We start from the raw sequence: 16252 nt of genomic DNA on the forward strand, positions 1-16252 counted from the left end.
ATTCACTATATCTTCATTCAGTTTATCATTGCAGAGTCATATTCTACTATCGGAGGATTTATGAGGTGTTTGTTTGAGCTTTTTTTAGCTTTCCATAAGAAAAAACCAACAAACCCAAACAAACAGGTGGCTTTAGATACATGTTATCCAAAAGCTGAAGCACCTCACGGACAGAAATCATGAAGCACCTCTTTTTAAGTGCTTCCCGCAGCTTCGGCCCTAACCGCCGAACCGTTTTCTGAACCTGCCCACTGTGTTCATAGTATTTACAGTAGATTGCTACCGCTGGACCAAACAGTTCTTTCCCGAAGTCAGAGCGCTTTCATCAAGTCGAGAACTATCCACGACAATTTCATGTACGTCAGGAACACCGCCCGCCGGTTACACCGCAGCAAGACCCCGTCCCTCCTTATAAAGTTGGATATCGCTAAAGCCTTCGACACTGTTCGCTGGGATTACGTGTTGGATCTTTTGCAGCGGCTTGGCTTTCCACAGAGATGGAGGGCCCTCCTGACGACCCTCTTCTCCACGGCCTCCTCTAGGTTTTTCCTCAACGGAATCCCTGGGAAGTACATCCCGCACGGACGTGGTCTTCGACAGGGCGACCCGCTCTCGCCCTTCTCGTTCGACATCGCCATCGACCCTCTTCGCAGACTCCCGGAACAGGCTACGCAGCGAGGCCTCCCGTCCGCTATGCCCGGCGATCTTCGGTGGCCCTAGGGTCTCCCTCTGCGCATGACGCCGCTATTTTTCTAGCCCCCACGACTCACGACGTGGAAGGCCTTGCTAGCATTCTCGAGAGTTTCGGGGAAGTCTCCGGCCTTGTCACCAATGTGTCCAAGAGCTCCATCGCCCCCATCCAATGTGCCAACATCAACTTGGAAGAGGTTCTAGCAAACTTCCCGGCAACCACGACCCCCTTTCCCATAAAGTACTTGGGGTTGCCCCTCTCCCTCGAAAGACTTAGGCGTGCAGACCTTCAACCTTACATTGACAAGGCGGTGGCTCGGCTTAGCCCATGGAAAGGAAAATTCCTGAATCATGCCGGATGTACTGCTCTGTTTAAGTCTGTGCTCTCCTCCATGCCTATCTTCTTGCTGACGGCCTTAAAGGCGGACAAAGGCATCCTCAAGGCTTTTGCTAAGATCAGTCGTGGCATGCTTTGGGCCGGCAAGGAGACGGTTAGTGGGGGAAAATGCAAAGTCAACTGGCAAAAGGTCTGTCGCCCTAAGGAGCTTGGCGGGTTAGGGGTTCTCGACTTGGAGAAATTCTCCCGGGCCCTAAGACATCGTTGGTTATGGTACGAGTGGAAGGCTCCTGACAAACCCTGGGTGGGCACTAAAACCCCCAATGACGCCGCCGACCAGGACCTCTTCAATGCGGCCACTCGTGTCACCATTGGTAACGGTGCTAAGGCCTCCTTCTGGTCGTCCTATTGGCTACATGGCGCCCCGCCTAAAGACCTGGCTCCCCTTGTCTTCAAAGCCTCCAAGAGGAAGAATCGAACGGTCCATGATGCCCTAACCGATAATAACTGGATCGCGGACATTGCTGTGGATGCGTTCACTGCGGATCACATGGAGCAATATGTCCGCCTTTGGGAGCTCCTGTCAGATATCCAGTTACGCCCTGACACTGAAGACTCCATCTCCTGGAACTTGACCCCTAATGGGTGCTACTCGGCCAGCTCCGCCTACAAGGTCCAGTTCCTCGCCTCTTTGCCCTGCCAGTTTGGGAGCATTGTGTGGAAGACCTGGTGACAAGGGATTAACTTATCAATGCCTATGGATTGTAGGCTAGGGTTTAGTTGGAAGTAGAGGGCAAGTAGATCTCGAAGGTTTCAGCCGAAAAGTACTCGACGATTATGAAAACTAGGGTTTGCAGACAATGATTTGATGATCTCTTCGTCCCTCGACTCCCCCTTTATATAGGAGGTGGAGCTGCGGGTTTCGTTTCGTACAAGTTACAGAGTCCGGGACGGTTTCTAACTCATCCGGCCAAATTACAAATAATACTTTCTATTACAACTCTAACTTTCCTTAACATATCTTGGGCTCCCGAATCTTCTTATTCTTCGGATAATGGGCCTTCGGTAAACCCCGGGTACTACCTTCGGCAGGCCTATTTGGGATGCCTATGTCAGTAGCCCCCGAGATTTTGCTTGAATCGTAGAGTCAGGGAAAATCTCCACTGTTTATTTTTATTCGAGATCTTTGACTTTTTATATTTCTTCATATAAAATTTTATATTGTACAGGGATAATGGTAGTTGGGGCTAGTTCATCTGACGGATCAGGTACTAGTTAACTGCTCTAGTGGCAATCCGCAAAAACCTACTTCAAGATCACGTCCCTGGACATGATCTCGGGATACCGGTGTAAACTTCGACAGTGCCGCTTAAGGTCTTACCATTCCGTCGAGTCCCGGCCAAATTTATCGGGTACCTAACGCGTCCGTTATGATTTTTCTTCGTATCCGTTGATACGGATAAAAGTAGCAGTAGCGCAGTCTTCGGCGATGCCACGCCCAACAGAACGGATCTGGGTCTTACCTTCGCAAATTTGCGGCATTCAGAAATTGATCGCAACTTTGGCGTTCTGAGAATATTTTGTCGAGTGCTTTTCCGGCTGCTGGAATAGCACATTTTATCGAGTCAAATATAACTTATATTGCTCTCCCGATGGGAGTATATGTAGAGTTAATTATAACTCGAAATATACTCTCTTGCTTTTCTATCTTTTTTTATTTCATTTCATCGGGCACGCGAACAGCGTTCCCGATGGGAGTAGCCCCCGAGGCTACAGCCAAGAACTTGTGCTTGGTTGTAGGCTCAACATTTTAGTCCGCCTTGTCGCTATATTGTCATTCTTTCCCGATATGATCCTCTTTTCATTTCTCGGGTGCGCGAACAGCGCTCCCGATGGGAGTAGCCCCCGAGGCTACAGCCAAGAACTTGTGCTTGGTTGTAGGCTCCCCCAATTTCTATATTTCCATACTCGAAATTTTAACTTTTATCGAAGTAGCCCCCGAGCATTTGGGCAAAAACTTGTATTTGACCAAAGGCTCTCGAAGTATTCAAATAACTTCTTCGCCAATCTTCTTTTTTCTTGTCGATACATTTTCCTTAGTCAAATTCACTTCACCTCCAGTAATAACCGAGATTTTTCTGCTTTGTGGGTCCATTATTTCCACCTCGCTGACACGTCGTGCAAGTGGGGGACACACGTCCTCCACTTTTCCTGGCGCACGTACGGTAACGCTTGTTCTATTCCATCTTAGTAAAAATACCTTTTTATCCTTTGATCTTTCACCATACGATTTCTTCATCCAACGGTGCATTGCTTCACCCGATTCCTATATAAACCTTTCTTCAACCTCGGTTCTCTCCTTCGCTCGCGCCGCACATCTGTTCCTCTTTGCAAAAGCCTCCTCTGCGCCTCGATTCTCTTCGTTCTTCCGCACACACTAGCATTTCTTTTCCAGTCCCGTTGATGCCACCGCGGACGCGACTCACCCGCCACAAGTACCCGGAGTCCAAGATGGCTGCTGAAGACCTTGAGTGGGAGAGATCTAAGATCTCCAATCAAGACGTCAACCTGCTGAAGAGGCTTGGCCTGATGAAGAAAGAGGACGCCATCCGCTTTCCCAGCGAAGAGAGCTACCCAGACCCTCCAATGGAGTACCGGGTTAGTTTCGTTGACCACCTCATCCGCGGCCTTTCTACCCCAATTCACGATTTCCTCCGCGGCCTTCTTTTTGTTTACGGGATTCAGCTGCACCAGTTGACCCCCAATTCCATCCTCCATATTTCTATCTTTATCACACTGTGCGAATGCTTTCTTGGAATCCCTCCTAACTGGATTTTGTGGAAACGCATTTTCTGCCTCCGCCGTAATGGTTCCCACAACGCCACCTACAACATAGGCGGCGTTGTTATCTCGTGTTCGAACCGACGTTGATTACTTCGACGTCAAATTTCCTGATTCTGTCCAAGGATGGCGCAAAAGGTGGCTCTACATACACGAAGAAAGTGCCAATTCTGTCGAACACAACATAATTCCTTTCGACGGAAATGCCAAAATTCAACGCCGCCGCTCCTGGGATGCCGAAGTTTCCGAGGACGAGAAAAAGGCGACAGAAGCACTTATGTCTCGCATTCATCAGCTTCAAAATACTCGAGGCAAAGAGCTGTCTGGTATTCAAATCACTGCCTACTTTCTTAGGATTAGAGTGCAGCCTCTTCAGGCCCGCAAAAATCCCCTTTGGACGTATGCTGGTGAAAATGACGCCAATAGACTCTCCAATGATCTTTCTGTGAAGGACTTGGAGAAGCTGATCCGAAGAATTTCCTCGCTGAGCAAGAGGGATCCTATTCCCTCCTCGTGCCGCGTGGAACCATACAGCTCCACCAATCCTCTTCCCGAGGTATTTTGTCTTCTCGATCTTTTATCTTGTTCCGAACTTTCCCTGCATCTCATTGTATTAATATCCCTCTAATTTTTTTTTGTCGTTATTTTTCTGCAGAACCATCCTACTATGGTTTCCCTTCCTCCTCTTCCCGAGGGTGGAGATGTCGAGGAAAGGGCCGTTATTGCCGATGACAACCAGCAGGCCCCCTCTTTTGTGAATGAACCCGCAGATTCTCGAAAATCTGCGGGATCTATTGAAAAGGATGCTGCCTCCCGAAGGTACTACATCAGCACAATCTCCTCCTCCTGCTGTTTCTCCAAAGAACAAAAGGAAGAGGAGTGATGTCGAAGATTCCGGGACCTCTCAACCCGAAGAAGTTGCTCCTTCACCGCGAGAGGCACCTTATGACCCGTATCTCGAGAGTCTCATCAGCTCGTAAGTTCCCTTTCTCTTTTTATTTTTCTATTCGAAGAAGTTAGCCTTGCTTTTTATGATGTCGCTCTTTTTCGACAGTGATGATGACGAAGAAACACCAACTGTGGATGTGGCTGCTCGAACGAGTACGTCACATACTCTAGTTATTTCAGAGCCGCCAGTTGAAGGAGAAGAATCGTCGCCTCCTCAACAAAACGTCGGCGCGTCTACTCCTCCTTCGAGCCCCCTTGTCCCTTCGCCAAAAAGGGCAAGGACCGAGTCGGCTTCCGGAGTCGAGTCTCCAATTGAGTAGCTCTTCTAACCCTCTCTTGGATGATGTAAGTTCTCAATACTTTTGTCACCGTCTCGAGCTTCCTCTGTTTGCTTTTCTATTTGCCATTATATTGTCCTCATATCGAAATTTTCTTTCTTTGTCCCTTTCTTTTCTTAACAGCCCATGATCAAAGAGCTTATTCGCATCGGTGCTCAATTCATTGGGTATCGTGAATATGCCAACAAAACTGAAGGTGATGCCTTGTTGCATTCTTTTTTACCATTACTCTGTTGCTCCTCTCTTGTCGATATTTCAACGAAATTTTCATCTTTCTCTGGCAGGGAAACGCACCAATGCACTTGCTCAAAAATTAGAGAAAGTGAAGAGGCTCGCAAGAAGGCGGAATTAGATGCTGTTGAAGCTAGAGCAGAGGCTGACAAGGCCAAGACTGTCGCTGCTGGTGTCGAAGATCTTAGAAAGAGACTTCACACTGGCGAGACTTCACTGAGCGAGCACATAGCTGCACAATCTGCTCGCGAGGAAGCGATCCTTAAGCGTATAAGGACGCAAAGTCGCCGCTTTGTCAGTAAGTATCTAAACCACTTCGTATCCTTTGTATTTTTTTTCCTCTGTACTCGTTTGTTGCTCAAATAGTTTCTTCCTTGTTAGTGAGAACAGCTCAAGAGTTTGAACTTGAAGATCCCGAGAATGGTCCTCTTCTCGACGCCCTTTCATTCCTCGAATTTCATGGGTCAGAGGCACGCGAAGGCATTGATCAAGCTAAAGCAGGGATGTCGCGGCTCTTTCCTTATTTCTTCCCGAAGAAAGAGGAACCCGCAACTTTCCTTAATCTCGCCAAGTGTTTTAATCCATCAGAAGATCTTGGGCTGAAGGTGCGTCATGAAAATATGAAAGTTGCTGTGGAAAACACGGTTGCCTTGGTTGCTGATAGCCAGCAAACTATCGACTGGGCGAAAGTTGGCGACACTGAACAGATAGAACAGTCAAGGTGGAAGTCGTTGATCAAGGCAGCTAAACCCAATACGAAGAAAATCCTGGCTTATCTCGGAATCAAGCCGTCTTCAACTCCTAGCTCATCAAAGCCGGAGGTCTAGTTGAATGCCTCCTTGCTTTTTCTTTTTAGCGTACCTCTTTCTTTTGGCATTGTTGCCGTAGTGTTCTTGGCGATAACTGCTTCAGTAGGTCTCTAGAAGGTCCTTCTTTAGTAATAGACATGTATATATTATGGAAATGAATGGAGATCTATCTTTGCTCAATGATTGATGTCGAAATATTTCTTTTTTCCAGTTAATTTTTGACAATTATACGCCAGCTCCTGGTTCTTCCAATATTTCACCTTCTTCTCGCTCAAGGAGAGCTCCTGCTGATGTTTCACCTGTCGAAGATTCCTTGCCGCGAGAATTGGATGAACTTCGGTAGCAACTTCGAGTAGTGCGAAAAAGCAAACACTTGTGATGATGGAAAAATCTCGTAAGTCATCCGAAGCCGAAAAATTGCACTTCAGCAAGCTCGCGAGGCCGTTGTCGCTAGGGAAATTGCTGCTTCCGAGGCTGAAAAAGCGACTTCTCGAGAGAATTTCATGCTCGAGTTGATGAATGAAGCCAGTGCGGATATGTCGGGTATGCTTATTTCATCTTCAATATCTTCCGTTTTCACGCTACTTCTCTTAGAGTTTTCTGCTCCTTTTCTTTTAATAGGTTCCTTTACTGACGCTGTTGCCGAAGAGGAGAGGGTAAATACTAGGACAAACCTCCTTGTTAACCTTTCCCTTGATCATGGTTTGCTGTTTTGGGCTACCCCGGAGAGGACCCGCCGCATTGTCGTTTCGTGATCGTGCCTCTCAAACTCGCGACTTCCTTGACTTCGCACCAAGACCCCGTCTATGGTTTATAACTCCATGTTTCCTCGAACGTTCAACCAAAAACTCTTCCCGAATTAATGGAGAAACTTAAGGATGCCCGCAAGATTCATGACTTTGTCGTGGCTCAACCGGTGGCCGGCGCCAGATTTGCCCTTATCATGCTTCAGATCTGCCACTCCAAGCTTGACCTGACCCAAGTTGTTGCGAAAGTTCACGAGAAGGTACGGCGTCGAAGAGTTGGTGTTGATCGTATTGACACGAAGGTTTCGCCTGTAGCCGAAGAAATGATTGAAGACCTTCTTCGGATGGATGCCGACTTTTTTGCAGATGGTCACTACGCTGACTTTCTTGGCGCTGCTCCTGAAGAAAACAGAGTTACCCTTGATGATATATTGAATCGTGACTAATTTTTCCCTTTGATATATAATTCTTCCTTGTAAATCATGATTGTGATTATATTGTAAAGAGAACATCATATTTCTTTTTTTTGTCTAGCCCCCGAGTGTTTTCGGTGGCCAGTCGTTGTATTTGTATAATGCGAGGTTTTGAACCAAGGCATTTATTCAATATGTAGTTTTGGCGAATACCAGCCCCCGAGCTTCTTTAATGAGTATTATTTTGTATTTTTTTATTGACTCACGAGGTATTTTAATACCAAGGCGAGGCTTTTCTTTGTACGAGGAACTATATTGAATTTCGTCGGGTTGGGGATTTTGGGCGTGTCGATAAAGAAATCGATATATACTGTAATTCTTGGGCACAAGCCCCCGAGCCTATCGAAGAAAAAGATGTATATCTCCACTATCTTTATTATATTGCAGCACCGCGAGCCCGCCTCATTAAAAACCTTTCCCGGCCCCACTCGGTGCCCCAAAAAAGGAAAAGAGTGCGTCTGAAAACTCGCGGGCGTTTCAGTACATTGAAGTTTTACAAGGACTATATTTTAGCTCTAGGCGTAGAACCGCCTGAGTTGCGCCACATTCCAGGGGTTTTGCTCCTCCACCCCTGTCTTCTTGTCCTTTATCCTGTATGCTCCTCCTCCGATAACTTCCGTGACGATGTAGGGGGCAAGCCATGGTGACTCGAGTTTTTCATGACTTTTTTGCGTGAGCCGAAGAACTAGGTCTCCCACCTGAAAAGATCTTGGCCGCAAATGTCGACTGTGGTAATTCTTCAAGTCCTGTTGGTATTTGGTTACCCTTGATAATACTTCGTCTCGAGCTTCATCAAGTGCATCCACGTCGTCTTCCAATGCTTTCCTGGAAGTTTCTTCGTTGTATTCTGTGACTCTAGGGGAGTCGTGCTCTATCTCTATTGGTAATACTGCCTCTGCTCCATGGACCAGAAAAAACGGGGTCTCCTGTGTCGCTGTATTTGGTGTTGTTCGGATGCTCCACAACACACTTTGTAGTTCGTCTGGCCAGGTATGTCGAGCTTTTTCCAGTGGTCCTAGCAGGCGTTTCTTGATGCCGTTGCAGATGATGCCATTGGCTTTCTCGACTTGCCCATTAGTTTGAGGATGTGCGACTGCCGCAAAGTGCAACTTGATACCCACTTCTTTGCAATAATCCTTGAATTCGTGGGATGTGAAGTTACTGCCATTGTCCGTGACGATGCTATGGGGCACTCCAAATCTGAAGACGAGGCCCTTTATGAATTTTACTGCGGATGTTCCGTCTGGTGAATTTATCGGCTTTGCTTCTATCCACTTTGTGAATTTGTCGACAGCTACTAGCATATATTGCTTTCCTCCTGGCCATGACTTGTGTAACTTGCCCACCATATCGAGTCCCCATTGTGCAAAGGGCCATGCCAATGGTATTGGTGTTAGTTCTGCTACTGGAGAGTGAGGTTTTGCGGCAAACCTTTGACACGCATCGCAGGTCCTTACTATTTCTTTGGCGTCCTCGATTGCTGTCAACCAAGCAGAATCCCGCCCGAAAAACCTTGGCTGCAATAGCTCGACTACTCGCGTGGTGGCCACATATTCCTTCGTGTACATCCTTCAGAATTATTCTTCCTTCTTCGGGTGTGACACACCTTTGCAGGACGCCTGAAATACTTAGCTTGTACAGTTCTCCTTTGATCACCGTAAAAGCTTTAGAGCGTCGAATTACTCGCCTTGCTTCAACTGGATTGTCGGGTATTTCCTTCCTGAGGATATATGATACATATACTTGCATCCAAGGAACCTGTACCATCATCACAAGTTCTTGTTCCTCTTCATCCTCTGTGGTTTCTGTGAGGGTTGTCGAAGCTTTCTCTTTTGCTTTTTCTCGCACCTTTTTTGGCTTCGTAGATCTCTCCGCTATTTCTTCCCAAAATACTCCCGGCGGGATTGGGAGGCACTGCGACCCGATGTTTGCGAGGACGTCGGCTTCATCGTTGCTTAATCTATCGATGTGATTTACCTCGCATCCATCAAATAGCTTCTCGAGTTCATTGTACACCTCCTTATATGCTACCATGCTATCATTGATCGCGTCACATTGGTTCATAACTTGCTGAGCCACCAACTGTGAGTCGCCAAAGATTTTTAATCGAGTTGCACCGCAAGCTTTCGCCATCTTCATCCCATGTATGAGGGCTTCATATTCTGCTTCAGTGTTAGATGCGTTATGGAACGTCATCCGGAGGATATACTTCAATTTGTCGCCTTCAGGTGATATAAGTACTACTCCTGCGCCAGCTCCTTCTACTCTTTTGGACCCGTCGAAATTCATGGTCCAGGTTCTCGACAAGTCCGGGGGTCCCGTGTTTTGCAGCTCCATCCACTCGCGATGAAATCTGCGTAACTTGCGACTTGATTGCTTTTCTTTTTTCATACGTGATGTCCCGAGGGAAAGTTCTATTCCCCAAAGGGAGACACGACCCGTAGCTTCTGGATTGTTTAGTATATTTGACAAGGGAGCTTCATTGACCACTATAATCGGATGTGCCGAAAAATAGTGGCGCAATTTTCATGCTGTTGTGAACACTCCATATGCTAGTTTTTGGTACTGAGGATACCTTTGTTTGGATGGCGATAAAACATCGCTGACGAAGTATACTGGCCTCTGTACTCCGTGGAGTTTTCCTTCTTCTTCTCTTTCGACAACTAGCACCGTGCTCACCACTTGGGGCGTGGCTGCGATATATAGCAGGAGAGGTTCCTTTTCCTTTGGCGCCACCAAAATTGGTGGTGTCGAGATTCTGCGCTTCAAATCTTCGAAAGCTCTATCTGCTTCTTTGTTCCACTGGAATTTTTCCCCTTGCTTTATCAGAGCGTAGAACGGTAGTGCTTTTTCTCCTAGCCTGGCGACGAATCTACTTAATGCTGCGACTCGCCCAGCTTAATCGTTGTACTTCTTTCAGCTTTGTTGGATTTCTCATTGTTATGATAGCTTGTATTTTATCGGGATTTGCTTCAATCCCTCTTGCTGAGACTAGAAACCCCAGGAGTTCTCCTGCTGGTACGCCAAAAGAACACTTTGTCGGGTTCAACTTCAGGCAGAATTTATTGAGGTTGTCAAAAGTTTCCTTGAGATCCTCGATCAATGTTGTCCCCTTTTTTGATGTTATGACGATATCGTCGATATATACTTGCACGTTTTTCCCAATCTGTGCCGCCAAACACTTCTGCATCATCCTCTGATATGTTGCTCCCGCATTTTTTAGACCAAAGGGCATTGTTCTGTAGCAAAACACGCCGTAAGGTGTAATAAACGCTGTCTTTACTTCATCTTCCTCTTTCAATCTGATCTGGTTATAACCAGAATATGCGTCCAGGAAGGAAAGACGTTCGCATCCAGCCGTGGAGTCGATAATTTGATCGATCCTCGGGAGGGGAAAGTGATCCTTTGGACAATGTTTATTGAGACACGTAAAGTCGACGCACATGCGAAGGACTGTAGTGTTTTTCTTTGGCACCATCACAGGATTTGCTACCCATGTGGCTTCTGTGAATATCTCTTTGATAAACCCAACTTCTTGTAGTCGATTGATTTCTGACAGCATAGCTTTGCGGTTTGGTTCCGAAAAATACCGTAAAGGTTGTTTGATTGGTCTCGCTAACGGATCCAAATTTAGGTGGTGCTCGGCAAGTTCCCTGGGTACTCCTGGCATGTCAGCTGGACACCATGCGAAGATTTTCCAGTGCTCACGGAGGAACTCGACGAGCGCGCTTTCCTATGCGATATCCATATTGTTTGCGATAGATGTCGTCTTTTTCGGGTCTGTCGGGTGAATCTGCACCTCCTTAGAATTTTTCTCGGTATCGAAAGTTGATTCTTTATTTGGCCTTCCAACGTCTGGCAGCACGTCGTAATCAGTCATGCTTTTTGACGCCAAGTACTCAGCTTGCATCCCGAAAGTTTCTGATAACCGATGAAAATCCTTGTCGCACTTATCGGCTAAGGCGAAGCTTCCTTTAACTGTGATTGGTCCCTTTGGTCCAGGCAATCTTCACAACAGATATGTATAGTGTGGTACCGCCATAAATCTAGCGTATGCTGGTCGTCCCAACAAAGCATGGTACTGTGGTGGAAAATCCACGACTTCAAATTCCAGCTTCTCAATCCTATAATTTTCTCGGGTACCGAACTGAACGTCAAGATTTATCTTCCCCAATGGATAACTTTGGTTTCTCCGGTGTGATGCCGTGGAACCTCGTGTCCGTTGGCTTCAAGTTTGCTAAGGATATGTTCATCTTCCTCAACGTATCTGCATACATAAGGTTTAAGCTGCTGCCACCATCTATGAACACTCGAGAAACATCAAAACCCGCAATAACTGCTGGTAGGATAAGTGCTGACTGCCCGGGTCGAGGGACTTGCTGCGGATGATCCGCTATGGTGAAGCCGATGTCTTGCCCTGACCAATTGAGGTACTCAACTGTTGGTGGAGGCATTTTCTCTACCATGAACACTTGGCTCGAGATTACTTTTTGAGTTCTGTTGGACGGCCTTCCCTTCTGAATCATCGACACCGCTCCGTTTGAGTTAGGATCGACATAAGGTGGTGGTGGAGGTGCTGCCGCTATTCTGAGCTGATGCCGATTGTTGTCTGTAATCGCGGGAGGTGGTGGCAGGTGGACCTCACTCCTGGGCTCCCGAGGATTTCTCTGTGCTGCTCGAGCATGAGCGTTCTCTGCATATCTGAACATTGCCTGAAAATTTCGACAATCTTTCTGCAGGTGCCCCGACTCGTCTTTTTCCGTTATCGTCGAGGTAGAAATGCATATGGCACGGTCCGTTCATCATTTCTTCGGGGGACACGAAAGGCCTTGGGAATCTAGGCCCACTATTTTGCCTGTTGCGAGAGCCGTCCCTGTTGTCACCTTGCTGCTCACTGCTTTTTTGATAATCATCTCTATTGTTTCCTCCTGTGTTTGCCCGGAAACCTGCCGAAATTTGCCCTGGGGCGTCATAGTTCTGGTACTGCCGAGGAAATCGTCGCCTCGGTTGGTAATTTCGACCACGGTCTTCCTCTGGCGACCTGTGCCGTTTGTTGTGGACAGCATCTTCTCCATCTTCCCATCTGTTTGCTATCTCCATTAACGCGGATACTGTCTTTGGATTGGTCCTTCCCAAGTCCTCGACAAAATCTCCTCGCCTGATTCCTGCGACAAACGCATCTATTGCTCTCTCGTCAGATATATTTTCTGCTGAGTTTTTGATGATGTTCCACCTTTGGATATACTTTCTCATTGACTCATCTGATTTTTGTCGACATGCTCTCAACTCTTCTAACGACGCAGGTTTTTTGCACGTGGATCTGAAGTTCTTGACGAATACGTATTCGAAACTTTCCCAGCTGTCGATAGATCCTGGAGCAAGTTTCTTTATCCAAGATCGTGCGGCTCCACTCAAGTGCACCTGAATACTTTGCATGGCTATTGCCCTAGTCCCTCCAGTTAACTTCACTGTCTCGAGGTAATCGACCAACCAATCCTCTGGATCTTGCAGGCCGTCGAATTTTTTGAAGTGATCGGGTAACTTGAATCCGGAGGGGACTCGAGTTTTTCGGACTCTCCTCGTGAAGCATGGCAGGCCGCACATATCCTCGTCGTTAAGCTCCGGGGATTGCCGATGATCCCTCTCGCTTTGTCTCGCTCTATCGACCCTTGCCTCGTGCTCCCGTGTCTCTTGCTCCACTTGGTCCTTCGTGGCTGCCGCCGTTGCCGCCGCAGTCGTGGGCTATTTTGCCTTGTCGCTCCTTCCGGGAGGCGTTGATACAAACGCTCGTCCCCATAGCTCCAACCCTCGCTAACGCCATATTGTATAATGTTTCCCTTGGATCACCCGGGGTGGCTCGGATGCGAGGATGTAAGCTTGTGTCGCCATATACCCAGCTTCCGGTGTCTTAGGGATAATGTTTCCTCTTGTATCTATCGACATAAAGGACATGTCGAGGTTTTGAACTAAGTGCTCTCTTTCTGCTTCGGGTATGTGTTGTAACCTTGATCTTCCTCTGTTCCGAGCCTCTCTGTGGCTATCTCCCGAAACTCTAGATTGTCGACTTAGATCTGCCCTTCTCCTGCTGGATGCGGAAGCTGCCTCTTTTCTCCTGTTTAACTCAGCCGTCCGTTTTTCTATTTCTCCGGCAGCTCGTGCGAGCCTATATTGATATGCTTGTAATTCCTCCGGTGTGGCTGTGGTAGCCATTGGTTCTCGCACCGTTCATAGCTCTCGCGGCTCCGTCCCACGCTGCTTGTGGAAGTTGAACTCTGTCTCGTGGCTCTGGCCCGACGTATTTGTTGCCTAGCCCTTGTCGCAGATTGGAGGGATCGACGTATGGATTTCCCAGATCGTCGAAAGCCTCAGATGTTTCCTCTTGATCCTCAATGGCATAAATTTGATGATATTTTGTACTCGGATCTATGTTGGGTTTGGTGACATCATCGTCGAGATTGTCGGGGGGAAGACCCCGGGTAGGGCAATGGACGCAGAGCAGCCGGCTGGCCACTGGCCGGCTCGCAGCAAGGCCGGCTGAGGAGCAGCCGGCTGGCGCCGTGGCCGGCTGGTCCGGAAGCCGGCTGGCTCTAGGTCCTAGTCGGCCTGGCTACGGCCGCCAATGCTGTAGCTGGGCCGGCTTCTACAAGCCATATCCGACTGGGGGTCTCGTACCTCGCACCGACTCGAGGCCGGCGAGTCTTGCACCGGGAAGGAACCGGGTTGGTGATCCGGGTTCCCAAAGTCCACGCCGACTTCATCTTCTCGTAAGCGCGGGGCACCGTGGAGCAATAGTGCCACGCGCCGGACAGGCCATCATGGCTTACGACGCGCCGTACATGCTACAGGTGGCCGACGGCGACGAGACACTTCCTCTCCATACCGCTGACCGTGGCAGCCGGATGGGACAAGCCATGACGCCTCAACGGCTCCCGACGTCACCGCCGGGAAGGAGCGGAAGCCGAAGCCGGCCAAGCCGGCCGGTAGACTATAGGGTCTTATATGTAAAGTGCCGGTGCCTATATAAGCCGCACTACCCCCTCTCGTACAAGAGGATCGATCACTTATTGCTTTCACCTACTTACACCGCTGCCCTGTGAGAGAGACCATCGTCTCCCTTAGCCTCCCAGGGCCAGCCGGACACAGCTCTAGGAGCACTTTGTACTGTGTGATCACCATATACACTCTAGCAGGAGTAGAGGTTTTACCTCCATCGGAGGGCCTCGAACCTCGGGTACGTCGCCGTGTCGCTCGTGCCCATACCCGCTTCCGGATACCGCCGTGAGATCTCTCAGGAGCCCCTTCGATTAGCCATCCTATGGCATATGCCGTGACGATACCACGACATTTGGCGCCCACCGTGGGGCATTCAGCATCCTCGGCCGGTGTCTTCATCCGGACGGGCCTCACCATCACCACCGGCGAGCGAGTCGCTTCAGGCTTGATCTGGAGATTCGGCTCCTCGACCGCGCCGCCGACAACGCTGGCTGCTTCGCCGACCGGCCCTTCCCAGCCGGCGGCAGCGTCATTTCCTTCGGCGGCCACGACGTCTACGTCGCCACCGTCGCACCGCCGCGCTACCCGCAGCAGGTGCTGCGCTGCGCCAGCCCTCCTCCGCGAGCCGGCTGCAGCGCTCCCGCCGGCCCCGCCATCGTGCAAGTCATGATGGCCGGCGAGGAGTTCCCCCCAAGTCCACGCGCGTCCGCGGCCCCGACCTGGAGCGCGACGTCGGCGGGCACGCGACCACGTCAGGCGCAAAGGCGCCACCACCACCATCCCGGCTGGAGCAAGTCCGGGCCAAGCTGAGCACTCCGCTCACCACCGGCAGCGGCGCCGACGCCGCCGCCGTCGAGGCGGACCTGGAGGCGCATCGCGTGCTTCTCCTCAGCGGACCGAAGAGCTGGCTGCTGCCAAGCGCCGTGGGACATCACCCGGCGCGAGTACAACCGCGCCCACGGCCTCACTCCAGCCCGGCGACAACCCCGCCCGAGCCGGCGCAGATCCGCCGCAGAGGCCGCGACCTAGGCGCCGAGATCGACCGCGACGGCGCGGACGAGCCGGCTCCATCCATGGAGCTGCCCATCTACAACACCCCCGACAAGAACATGCTCGCGGCCGAAGCCGCCGCAGAAGAGCTACACCGCCTTGAGGGCGAAGAGCTACGCCGCCAGACTGCGCGGGTGGCTGATTTGGTGAAGGCTGCCAACAAGCAGTCGAAAGACCCCAGGTACGCCCGAGACCCCAGAGCCCCTCACGCTCGTGGTGCCGCAGGCAATGCCAGGGACACGGCCGAGTCCGCCTCCCCAGCACCAAGCCGGCGCAGCGACTCCCGCGCCACACGCGCAACCTCGGGCCGGACGAGCCACCAACCAGGCGGTGGCAGTAGCCGCAGCCGGGCTCCGCCAAGCCGGAACCAGGAGCAAGACTCCGAGCCTCGACGCCCTCACCGGCCGGCTCCAGAAGCCAGCGGCGCTCGCCAGCCGGCTCACTCTCGGCTGGGCCCGCGCATCGAGCCCGCCGACGCCAGAGACCGCCTCGACCGGCTGATCGAATCCCGCATCGCGGAGGAGGAGGCGCCGGCTTGCCCCAAGTGCTTCGGGCCCCGCATCGCCAACGAGCCCGTGCTCGACGGCTTCCAACTCCCCCGCGACACGCCCAGGTACGACGGCACCGCCAAGCCGGAGGACCGGCTGCCGGACTACTCCACCGCAGCCGGCATTTCTCGGGCAACAAGCGCCGGGCCGTGCGCTACTCCCCCTCATGCTACTCGGCTCCGCCCGCACATGGCTCAACAACCCGCCAGCCGGCAAAGCATAAACGGCTGGCTGGACTTCGAAGCCGC

This window comes from Lolium rigidum, chromosome 5, assembly GCF_022539505.1.
Source record: "Lolium rigidum isolate FL_2022 chromosome 5, APGP_CSIRO_Lrig_0.1, whole genome shotgun sequence".
NCBI classification, from domain to species: Eukaryota; Viridiplantae; Streptophyta; class Magnoliopsida; order Poales; family Poaceae; genus Lolium; species Lolium rigidum.